Raw genomic sequence first — 12,879 nt, forward strand, 5'->3', positions numbered from 1 at the left:
ATTTTATTAACTCAATAGTTCTCTTCATTATACATAATTATCTTTCTCTCCCAACGAGGATATAACTAAGCTTTCCTTTCTGCATAGTTCTATGAATTCCCACTTGTGCTTGACATACAGTACACACTCAAGAAATGCTGGTTGACTGGATGGATGGCCGGAAGGATGGGTGGGTGGATGGACGGATAGATGGATGAGTAAGTATTATGCCACCAGTTGTTGCACTGTATATGGTAATGATGTGGTACGAAAATGATATACAAACCTGTATGACAAAGAAAACATCTCCAAAAGGTTGATGCAGTCTCCTAAGTCTGCTCAGATAAGATAGGACAGGAGCCGACCAGTAAAGGATAAGTAAATTGTGATAGAGGGAGGAACTTTTAGGAAGTTGTTTAACCTCCAAATATTTGAGATTTTCTTCTCTTCCCTCAGGGGTAAGGACAGGCCTGCCCCTCATTTATGGGGATGTTCTGGAGCCAGAGATAATGCCTAAAAGCTGCTGAGTGCTAATTAGCTCTATCCGTCAGGGCACAGGAAGGCAGCAGGTCTGAGTGGCTGATTGCAAGGTCTGTAGCTGAAAATACTTCTTGCCAACTGCCTGGAGGGGCTGATAAGGGAAATGACTACATCCTGTAAATTAACATATTCTAAGCAGGTCAGAAGACCGCGTTGTAGAAAACAGTGGTAACGATGGAAAGAAAAGTGAAACCATCCCATTTTAGTTAGCATGCCTAAGTAATGAAGTTGTGAACTCCTTCACAAGCTTCGTTGCCTTAGCATCAGCAGTGGGCGGCAACTGAAGTTTAGTTTTTAGGAGTAGCTACTGGTAAAGTTAGGAAAGAAGTATGCTTATATACATTGTGCCCGTTTCTTAGTTCTCTTCATTTTGCCCTTTTCTATTTGAGCAATCACTGCCACGTTTATTCTTTCTCTTCCCTTTAAAAGCAGAGTATTTCCGTCTCTGCTTTCACATCTGATATGCCTTCTCTGGATGATTCCTCAAGCACCAGATTTCCCTGGACATTACAGTTTAGGAGAAAGAGCACTAGACTAGACATCAGAACAAACCAGGATTCGGGTTCTGGTCCCTGTTCTGCAGATGTACTAGTCATGATTTCTTTGGCTACAAGTTCCAGAAACCCGGGTTAAACTAGCTTAAGAAAGGAAATCATTGGCTGGCATAATTGAAGTTCAAGGAAGGTGAAGACTTCAGGCATTGCTGGATCCAAGGGCTTGTCAATAACAGCAAGCCTCAGTCTCCTCTCTACATTTCAACCCTCCTTCTTTTGACCTAATCCAACTCTTAACTTTTTAAAATCAGACGTTGTTCTCATATTGTCTCTCTCAACATGGTAACAAATATGGCCACTGGTAGCTCCAAGTTTTTTGCTTTAACTCACTATCCAAAAGGAAGAAGGATCTTTCCATCTCTCCCTGGTCCATATATCAAAACTCAAGGAGCCAGGGGGATGTGATCATCTGAGAAGTCAGGCTGGTAACATGCTCAGCCCTATGTGTTTGCAGGGTGGCAGAGCAGAGCAGCTGCTCACGAGCACCATGATTGACATTCCCATGACCACATGAAAAGCGGAAGGAAATAGTCACTAAAGGAAAGGGTACTTGTCAGAAAGACAATGACTGTTCCTACTATTTTCTCATCTGTAAAATAATTGCTTTCAGTAAGATTATGGATGTGGATATGCTTCGAAAACCATAAAGCCTAGCACAAATGAAAGCTAATATTATCATACAAACTTTTTTTCTGTTTCATTATTTCAGAACCTTAGCTATGTAAGGTATCAGGTGGCTTGTAAGGCTGTTGGAAAGATTAAATGGGACAAAGTGTGAGAGCTTTACACAGAATACCTGGTATGAAGTCAGTGCCCAATGTTATCATCTCTCACTCATGCCAGGTAATGTACAATTTGCCAAAGTTTTACCTGAAGAGAAAAATCTAATGGCTAAAGTTAGTCATTATTTATGCCAAGTGGCAAAGACATTTGGGGATGAAGGAATAAAATTGCCTGTTTTATTTAACTTATTTTTTGTAGTTCTCTCTCTGTTTCTTCCCCTTCTGTCTCTCTCTCTCCCCCTACACAACCTTTTTTGTTTTGGAGGGAGGAGGGGAGTGGGGAGAATTATGCAGAGTTGAATTCATGCATACTAAGTAAGAATATACATATATGCTATTATATCATTTGAATTCTTTACCATGCAAAATGTCTGGCTCACATTCATACTGGTTATGTGGGCAATGCTGATGACTTTAACACGAACAATGATGAGGAGAATAATAGACTTCAGTTTCACGGCACAAAGCCTTTTGAGTGGAGCCTTTCCTGATGTGAGTTGTAGCCCCAGATTCAGTCTTGCTCTATGCAGCGCCTCCACACCATGGGAGGGGAAAATTCACTGATAGGCTGGGCATTGAGGTCATGGGACATCCGGTGCGGGCCTCTCTCTTGCATGTTACATATCCAGTGAAAAATGGGTTCTTTGTCAACAGCTTCCAGAGAGACATGAATAGGCTCTCAGATGACAGTCTAAACCTTCAGTCCATGGCTGCCCTGACACGTGGTCAGAAGAACACTAGACTGAAAATTGACAGACCTGCGCTCTCACCTTAGCTCTCTTGCCAACTTGCTTCATGACCTCGAATAAGGTACTTCCCCCTTTTGGACGCGACAACTTGCTGATCTTGGAGGTGATGTGTCGGTTTTGTGCACCCCAGTGCTTCTGGGAATCAGTCCCTGCATAGAACTAAGGCAACTTTATGGGCATTGTTTCCTCTCATCCAGTTTCCCTAATCTTCCTACTGGGCTGCTCGTCGCATTAGCTTCAGAACAGAAAGTTCAACACTAGTTTATGGACCACTCCATTACAACACATGCGTTTGCACCTAATGCCTCTACCTCTGAGGGGTCACTCGCCGTTTTAACTGATGTAGCAAAACGACCTGAGTGGAAGGAATTTTGAACATGACCGTGGGCAGTGCTGTGCTCACTCACTCCACAAAAGATAATCATTGTAAATCCAGAGAACAGAGACAAAGAGTCCTAAAAAGTATCATTTTACTTTCATGAATATATAAACCACTCTTTCCAGTTCTTTTTCTCTCTGCCCAATTCTTTCTCCATCCCGCAAGGTCTACAGAGTGACTTGTTTAATTTTCCACCTATGGACAAAACTGACTTGCTGAAATATCACTAACTTTAATTCTCAAGAGTTTGTTCTGTCCTTCCATCTACATGCATAAAAGAACACACTCCCCCACTAGACTATAAGCTCTGTGAGTACAGGTGTCCTCAACTAACTCTTTTATTCATTGCTTAAACCCCATAGAAATTTAATAAATAATTAAATAAATGAATGGATAAGTGAGTGAATAAATGATTGAGTGACCCTGAATGAGTTCTAATGATGAAATTTGTATAGGAAGCACTTCTGGAATTTATTACTCATATTTGGCATGGGCTGCCAATGATCTTTTTAGAATGCCATCTACCGTGAAATCATACGTTGGCTGCGATCTCATCACTTGTACATGTATGGTAGAAAATCTTGTTCTGAATTATACAAAATTCAACTTCTTGGGCACAACTGGATTGTTAGCTCTTAGCATGCAGGTATATGGATAGGCAGCTCTCCATATTCAACACAAATTTAAAAGTAAAGGAGAGATTTGGCCTATTTGGGGTAGATGGTTAGAGGGAGAGGAGTGCAATGGAAGGAAGGAATAAACAATAAACAGGTCTAGTGTGGTTAGGGAGCTGGAGGTAGCTGAGAACAATCCACAGCATAATTCAGTGGTGAGCAAGGCTACAGAACCAAAAGGAATGTAATATCAACATTTGTTTCAAAACAGCCTATGAGTTACATGGTGTAATCCTTCCCATTTCTCAGTTAAGGAATCTAAAGATCAGAGAAGTTGGGTGACTTGTCTATGATCATACTAGTAAGCTGAGATTTTGATTCCACATTCAAAGACAGTCAGGTATGCATGCTTCTGAACTGGAAGGTAAGTGGTCAGAGGCCAGAAAAGAAGCTTATCAGATATGAATGAATGGAGAGCCATGATTGCCTAAGAATTCCCAACAATCTTTGATTTTACTCTTTCTCAATCTACGCTCTCTTAACTCTGGAGTCCAGCCTAAGGAAGCTCGGCTCCTGCAAATGGCCCTTCAAGGTTTTCAGCATCCTATTCATACTTTCTTATCTCTAGATCATCAGTTCTTTGTATCTAGAGACTAATAAATACCTTTGAATGACTTGCTGTAGCTGTTTCTGTTCTCTGAATTCTCTTTAGAAGAATTCCTATGAAGCAGAGTTGGTCTAGGTTAGGGTTTCTTAAGCTATAATGGATTAAATTTATCTTTAGGATTATAAAAAACAAAGATTCCTGCATCTAATTCTGATAAAGTGGATGGATACCTGGAGTATGTGTTTTTAATAAGACCCCTAGGAGATTCTGAAGAAGTTGGTCTACAGACTACACCTAGGAAAAAATAATGGACTAGGAGCAAAAGAAAGTGCCCAAACAAGATTCACAACAGCAAATGTGCAGTTCCTGACCAAGCTGCGCTCAATGCAGGTGCTCAACAAATGTTCATTAGATCGGTAGGTGGCTGGGAAGATAGATGGATGGATGAGTAGATGGATGGATAGATTGGTGCATAGGTGGATGGGTGGATGGGCAGATAGAATGAAACGGATAAATGTTTGGACATGTAGATGAAGGAACTTGCTTTCTTTTTCTTTATAGACAAACTAAATGGTGATCTTGCCAACAATATCTAAACAGCTCTCCTCAGATAAGGCAAAATTCATCACCCTGTGTGAAACCATTAGAATATACAATGGTGGATAGTTGCTCTTCCAGACTGATTTATATATTGTTGTTGTTACAAACTGAGTAGAACTAATATTAGTTACGCGGTTATTTTTGAGATGGTAATGGAGTGATATAAAATATGAGGGAGTTGTTTTACTTGATCTGAGTATTTAGTTCCCTGGCTGCTAGACAACACCTTTTGTTTCTATTATTTACAAACCACGATAATACTACAGCTATTACCCTTTCTGGATGGGATTACCTAAAAATTAATTTGTTATGTAAGATTGCTAATTATAAGGCTAAAACATACCCATTAAAGGCATGTACCTTATAACTTGAGATGAGAGACTGAGTGAAATAAAGCGTAGAAAATGATTATTGAGGCTGAGGGCATAAGAATATAAAGCCACTGATTTATTTTAGGATTGGGGATTAGTTTAGCATGATAAGCTAACTTTACAAAAAGGACTGTGGTAGAGCAAAACCCTTTCTGCTAGCTCTTCTGAACCAGGGTGATTTCTCCTCAGGTATCCAGGGTCTTCATCTAGCTCCTTAGCTGTCCTGTCCCACCTCCTTCCCTCTGTCTACTATCTTAGACCTCAAAACACTAATGCTCGGGCCCTCTCTCTTTCACTAGGTTCAACCATTCAAAAGGCAGCTTAGTGGAGGAGATCAGTGCATGGTCTCTGGAGAAAGAATGCCTGGTCTTAAATCCTAGCTCCACCACTTACTAGTATTAAACCTCTCAGGACCTCAGTTTCCTCATCTGTAAAATGAAAGTAATGATAGCAATTAGCTCACAATGCTGTTATAAGGATTAAACAAGCTAACTATGCATTAAGTATTTAGACATTAATAGTAAGTTTTCAGTAAACATTATTGTGAATTTTTTCAATCATAAAGGTAATTAATAACATCACAGAAATTGTGAAAAAGGAAAGCATACTCATAATCCTAATACCCTAACCCACACCAGGTATTTTTCATTTTAATGAACTAGCTTTTGAAAGTGGAATTTCACCTTCTGGATCCTTTTCATGGTTTGGAGAAACCACAAATGTGACCATTAGTTTTTTTCTCTCCTACATAAAAGTTTTCTTACACATCTAATTCTAAAGGCCAAAATCTCACTTCCAAATTTGAGAAAATCTGTATAGCTAAGCGGTGCTTGTTAAGATTCAAGTATATTGCCAGAGATGAGTACTTTATTAAGACAGTAACTTATCTTTGAGTCTAGGTTTCCTTATCAGGTTAGTTCCATATTCTGTAAAGTTTCACCCATTCCCTAGGACACTTTGGATGAAGTTATTGTGTTAAAGTCATGGGGTTGGGCTTTTAAGTCAGCCAAATGTGGGTCTAAGATCCAGAATCTGGACCACTCATCTTCAGCAAATGACTGAGCTTCTCAGATGCCTCATCTGGAAGAATGAGGTTAATAACTCTGTACAATGTTGTGAGAATTACAATAAGGACAAGAAATGACTCAGCTATCCATATAGAAAGTGATGAACTTTCCCTGAGAGAATGGGGCCATAAGAAAATGGATTTTCCTGGGCATGAAAGAGCTGGAGGCAAAGATATTCCTTAGGGACTATGAGCAATGACTATGCTTTACTCCCCTCGTACCTTCCAGGCTCACCACAATCAAGTCTGTGATTGATGCTACAAAACAAGGAATGCTGTATATTTGTAAATCGTCCTTAAATTAGAAGTGCTAATTGATACAACCCTAAGTATAAAAAGGCAATGATGTGGCAAGACTGGAGCTTTCAGATTCAGCAAGATCCCTTATGCATGGAAAGTGTCATTGTCAGCTGTGGCTCCATCAGAGACCTTTGTAGTGGTATTAGTCTGCTCAGGCTGCTATAACAAAATGCCACAGACTGGGTGACTTAAACAAAAATATATTTTTCATAGTTCTGGAGGCTGGGAAGCTCAAGATCAAGGCATCAGTTGATTCAGTTTTGACTGAAAGCCCTCTCCCAGGCCTGTAGATGGCCACTTTCTTTTTGTGTATTCATGTGACATTTCCTAGGTGTGCATGCAGGGAGCAGTGGGGGAGACAGTGAGCTCTTTGATATCTCTTCTTATAAGGACACTAATCCCATTGGATCGGGGACCTAGCCTTATGACCTCATTTAACTTTAATTACGTCCTTGTTACCTTATCTCCAAATATAGTCACATTAGGGGTTAGGGCTTCACCATACAAATTTGAGGAAGACACAATTTAGTACATAGCAGGGGCCAAGGGAAGTAATACTGAGTTATGTTGTATCTGCTCTTCCCAATAAGAGTTGTGTCAGGGTCAGCTTAATAGATGTATGGGTATGGGTGTATGTCCTCTCTTCCTGCCAAACCATAAGCTACCAGAGTTGCTGCAGGTGCCCATACCTTCCCCTCCTCACAGATGTTCAGGTCTAGAAAGCCCAAATGAGGAGTCTCATCTCATTGGAGGCAAGAACTGGGACAGGGAAACCTGGAGTTAAAGTGATGGAAAGAGAGGTGGTGGCCCTAGTTTCTTGCTTTAAGCACCAAGAGAGTTGTCAAGTGTCACACTCAGGAAGTGGAAGCCACACCTCATGCTTGTTTTCTGTTAAATATACCTTTGGAAAACTGTAACAACCAGGATGTCAGAGTTTATTGAGAGACACGTTACACATTGAGATTTCCAATCACGACTCCTTTTAAGAGTCTACAGAGTAGCTCTCCTGCCTCTGTCTTGATGACTCGTCCTCTTCAAACTCACTCCTTGCTAGTGTATGACACCATCTTGGCTTCCTGGAGAGAAGTGATGAAGGAGCACAGGCCCCTTGCTGAGAAACACATTAGCACAATTCCTAAAATATGCTTTTTAGACTATTTTGATCTATGATATGTGTTATCACTTAATAAATATCGGGCTAGCTTAGGTTATGTCTACATGCACCAGAAACATCTCTTGCCATGCTCATTTAAGTAAGACAAAATAGATACTCTGGTAATTGCTTCAAAGTTTTTCGTTTTGTCTTTTTTTTCAAAATAAAGTTGTGATTCAGGAAACTTAAGCCACATAATTATCAAGTACATTGAAAACGAGTTCATTCCTCCTTAGAAATATTAATTAGACCCTTCTTAATCTCTATTGCAGATCTTATTATGAACTTGTTTTTCTTCCAACTGCCTCTTTTGATTATGCATAAATAGGATATAATTACACATGGGTGGAAGGTTATTATGCACAAATATGTTCAGAAATTGTGTGAATAAAATGCACAAAGGGCTTTAGTATTCTTCTCATAAAATGATATAGATTAGAACCAAAATAAGCAATTTGCTCTCTTTGAGTATCCACCTTATCTATTCCTTTTTCGCATTAGCATTATAGAACACGTTAGGGAATAGAAAGAAAATAATTAGTCATTTTGGCCTCTAACTGAAAGAAATTTTAGTTTCTTTGCATATTTCTTTAACAGGCTGAGTTCACTGGTAATGTTGCTATTATTATCTTCATCTCATTGCTTTGCAATCTCTTCTGTCAGTTTCTCAGCTACAACTTTAAGATGGATCTCTAAACCCAAATTCTGTTTTTAAGAGAGGAGTGAAAGGAAAAATGTTTAGGGGACAGCTGAAAATACGATCATTTTTAGTACTGCTTGTCCATACCATAAATATTTTGTTTCCCCAGAAGTTTCACAGTGGGAAGACCTTCCAAAAATGTAATTTTAAGAACAGTCTGCAGGTTGATTTCCTTTCCTTATGCTCACTGACTGTTGCAGTGAGAGGACTCCAGCTTGAAACTGTGTGGGTATGCATGTGTGTATGTGTGATAAACAGTTAATTACCTGTCAGTTACCATAGCAATGTTTATAGGAAGACTAAGAGTCTCACATAGCTCTGTTACCCAGCTTGAGAGAGGAAAACTTGCATAATTTCTTCTTTTCAATCCCTACTGGAGTTTCTGGCAGCAATTTTAGGATGCTCTTCATTTGGCAAGTTCTTACATGATCAATTTAGCTTCCTTCCTTGGAGCAGAGACAGCATTGATTTGAAGAGCAGTGGAGAGAATCAACTTGGAAGAAGTTTTAGGATGCTAACACAATAGAATCATGACTTAGCTGCGTGTGTTAGCAACAACTGATAGAGCACTGGCCCAGCATGGAGCCTTCTTCAAAGAGCTCTGCCTAGCCCCATGAATTCTCAAAAATCCTATATAGATCACTGAGAAAATGCAGTACTTTATTCTTTCAGCAAATATGTTTGAGCCCCTACTATGGGTCAACACTGTACTAGTCTCAGGGATACCATGGTGAGCTGGATATTAAGGTCTCTAATTTGGGAGAGACAGCCATTCATTCAACAAATATTTCTTGAGCATTTACCATACTCCAAGTGATGAGGATTTTTAGGCTGGTTACTTTTAAAACTACAGATAAGAAGCAGGCTCCAAGGAGTGGAATTTGTTTGCCCTTTTGATCAGAGACAATTGCAGTTGTAAAGGAAATCTCCATGCCTCCCTCTCTGGAATTTGTTTGCCCCTTGTTGGGAAAACATTTACATTTCTAAGTGAAACATCTATCTGTGAAGATGCTTCCCCCTTGTTGAGAAAACATTTACACTTCTAAGGGAAACATCTATCTGTGAAGATGCCTCCCCCTCTGAGCCAGGAGGAAGGGGGGATGGCCTTATCTCTGGAAACTGCCTGGCAACCTCATGTAACTGACCCTCACCCCAAAATCCTCCTTTGTCTTTAGTTGAAGATAATATTTGAGCGGTGACTTCTGCCATTTACTCAATCCGGTTTGATTCTTATCTTAAAGTTATGGGACCGCCAAATGGCCAGACCAAACGGGCACTAATAAAGAGATAACTCACTTACCTATGCCTTAAATTTGGCCCTAACCCTCAGTTCGGGGCAGTGGCAGCAGCAGAAGCTCTGACTTCCCATGGGTCCTGTCCCCATGCTACTCTATCTCTATTCTCTAAATAAAAGAGCACTACTGCCAGATCTTGAGAGTCTAAGAAATCTTTCTTTCGACTCCTCGGCTCACCGATCCCGCATCACAAGCACCATGTTGGGTGATCTGGAAATGATAGAAAAAGAGGCACAACCCAGATTTGTAGGAGAGGTCAGCAGTAAGAAAAAGCATCTAGGAGGAAATTAGCCAGGAAAGGTGGGGGGCATGGGAGGATGTGATGAGAAAGTATTTCAGAGAGAGGGGTGGTCTTGTGAACAAGATCAGAGGCAAGTAGACAGGGTAGGTTTAGGGGAAAGAGGTTAGTGTGTCTGGAAAGCAGATTTCAAGACAAGTGAGGACAATGCCATAGGGATGTAAGCAGGGATCAAATCAAGAAAGGCCTTCAGTAAACTGAGGGAAATTATGTTTACTGAAGATGACTACAACAGTGTCTCCTATCCCACATGCTCTTGTAAAATGTGACCTTCCCACGTTTCTTCCATCAAAAGGTGCAGTCTGTGCTCTCTCCCTTTAAACCTGGGTGGACATTTTGATTTCTGAGACTAGGCTGTACAATACTATGCATTCCTCTCTTGTTCTCTGAGGACATTTGCTTTTGGAATTCAGTCACCATCCAGTGAGAAAGCCCTACTAGTCCATGCAAAAAGACCACAGAGAGAGGCCACATCATATAAGTGTTTTGGGCAATTGCTGACTCATGTCCAGCCAACAGCTAACACTACCCACCAGATATGTGGGTGAATTCTCCTCCAGATGTTAACAGCCCTCAGCTTTCGGGTTACTCCTGGTCTTCAAATATTCCCAGATGAGATTTCTTACACTGTGGAACAGAGACAAGCTGTCCCCACTGTGCTCTATCTAAAATCTTGACCTTGAGTAGTTTGTTATGCAGCAGTAGCAAACAGAAGACTTTTAAAGGAGTTTGTCCCTTTTATCTGAGGCAGTGGGGTGCCACTGAAGAGTTTTAAGCAGATAAGTACCAGGCTCGAATTAGCATATTAGAAAGATCATTGTGGCTCTGATGTGTGAGAAACATTAGTGAATGTAACTCTGCAGGCAGGGAGACCAGTTGGGAAGATGTTGCACAAACTCAGGCAATGTGTAAAAGTAGCCTAGACTAGGGTGATAGCAGGGGAGATGAAGAGAATAATTCAAAAGTTACATAGAAGCTAGAACCTATAGAGCTTGGTGCTGGATTGGATGTGGTGGGTAGAGGGGAGGAAAATACGAAACAAAGATTGTGTTAGGGTTACTCTCTTGATAACAGAGTGGCCAGTGGTTCCTTTTACTTTGATAGGAAACATTGGAGGAGGAGTTGAACGTTTAGGTGGAGGGAAAATTGGGGAGTCAGGAAGTGGGAGATGATTAGTTCTTTGGATGCCCTATGGACCCCTCACACTCCACAACAACAATTGAAGATTCTAGGAAGGACCAGGTTATACATAACATTTTCAGATGTCATCTTCTGTTCTCCTAAGTCAAATAGCAAAAAGTACAGCATCTTTCTCCTCAAATTTCTGCAAATTAGTTAGAGGTGATTGATTGGCAAGCTTATGTATAAAGCCTGTCTAGCTTTAAGGCCCTACACTAAGAGCTGTGGGAGACACAGCGATACGTCAGATAGAATTCCAAATACAGCCCTAGATCTAGGAGTCTAGCAGGAAGGTAAAATTTTCGGGGGCTGGCCCCGTGGCGGAGTGGTTAAGTTCACGCGCTCTGCTGCAGGCAGCCCAGTGTTTCGTTGGTTCGAATCCTGGTCGCGGACATGGCACTGCTCATCAGACCACGCTGAGGCAGCGTCCCACATGCCACAACTAGAAGAACCCACAACGAAGAATATACAACTATGTACCGGGGGGCTTTGGGGAGAAAAAGGAAATAATAAAATCTTTAAAAAAAAAAAATTTGCAATGATAATAAATATGAGAAATGATATATCATTTAAGAAGAGCAAGGACATAGTTTTAAAAAGACACCAGTCCCAGTGAATTATCAAATCCCGTAAGGAAGAAAAAGCATGTGAGCAGGAGAACACTGTTAGACAGAAAGAAAATAAAAGAAGAGTGAACATGCTATACCGTGGGTTAATTTGGAAGGTGGAATCTGGTATCAGCCTTTCTTATTTTAAATACCAGTTTTTCTACTCAGTAGCTTGGGAAATTTTAAAGATTTTATCCCCATATATAGACTTTAGATCATAATAATAGTATCTGCTCCCTAGGTTTTATGAAAGTATTGAAAATAAGCCAAATATAACGTATATAAAGTATTTAGCTCACTGCCTGGAACATGGTAAACATTTAGTGAAAGGTAGCTGCCATAATCAATGGCAATAACAACAATAAAGCTACCGTATCATCAACAGCATCCTCATCACCATCGTAATTATCACTTTTATTTATTACTTAGGAGGAATATTTTTTTTAAGATTTTATTTTTCCTTTCTTTCCGCAAAGCCCCCTGGTACACAGTTGTGTATTTTTAGTTGTGGGTCCTTTAAGTTGTGGCATGTGGGATGCCACCTCAGTGTGGCTTCATGAGTGGTGCCATGTCTGTGCCCAGGATCCGAACCGGCAAAACACTGGTCTGCCGAAGCAGAGCACGCAAACTTGAGCACTTGGCCACAGGTCCAGCCCCAGGAGGAATGTTAATGGAAAAGAATGAGATTACATAGTTCAGCAAGATGTTTTTCCTTTTTGGAAAACAGCAACATCAATAATATTGTGAATAAATAATTTTCTAGGTAGTTCTGCTTCTACATAGAACGTAGAAATCTGTAAAGAATGTCACCCCTACTCAAACAATAAAGAAACCTGTATAAACTAGAAAGTCACAACTTTTCTTATTGTTACATCTCAGAGAGGTGAGGTGGCAGGGAAACCAAGTAGCCCAAAATCAAAGGAAGGACATTATAGCTCATACTCTAGGAGAAATGGGACTCATGGAGTAACTCATCTGTGACAGAGTACAAGAAAAACACTGGGTCACCACAAAAGCAAGTAGAAGAATATCAGTTAAATTTTTAACAAATTGCTAAGGCCCGAATATGGACTAATATGACAATATAAAACTTCTGGGACCCACA

General features: G+C 40.4%; 1 long non-coding RNA gene across 1 annotated transcript in view; it reads left to right on the top strand.

Annotated features, from left to right (window-relative positions):
* Nucleotides 1–12,879, top strand: part of LOC138917267 (uncharacterized) — a 44,509-nt gene that overhangs the window by 5,623 nt on the left and 26,007 nt on the right. The window contains exon 2 of the long non-coding RNA XR_011425023.1: nt 2,510–2,665. This is a non-coding gene — a long non-coding RNA (uncharacterized lncRNA). The remainder of the gene's footprint in view (nt 1–2,509; nt 2,666–12,879) is intronic.

Source organism: Equus caballus, chromosome 14 (genome assembly GCF_041296265.1).
Source record: "Equus caballus isolate H_3958 breed thoroughbred chromosome 14, TB-T2T, whole genome shotgun sequence".
NCBI lineage: Eukaryota > Metazoa > Chordata > Mammalia > Perissodactyla > Equidae > Equus > Equus caballus.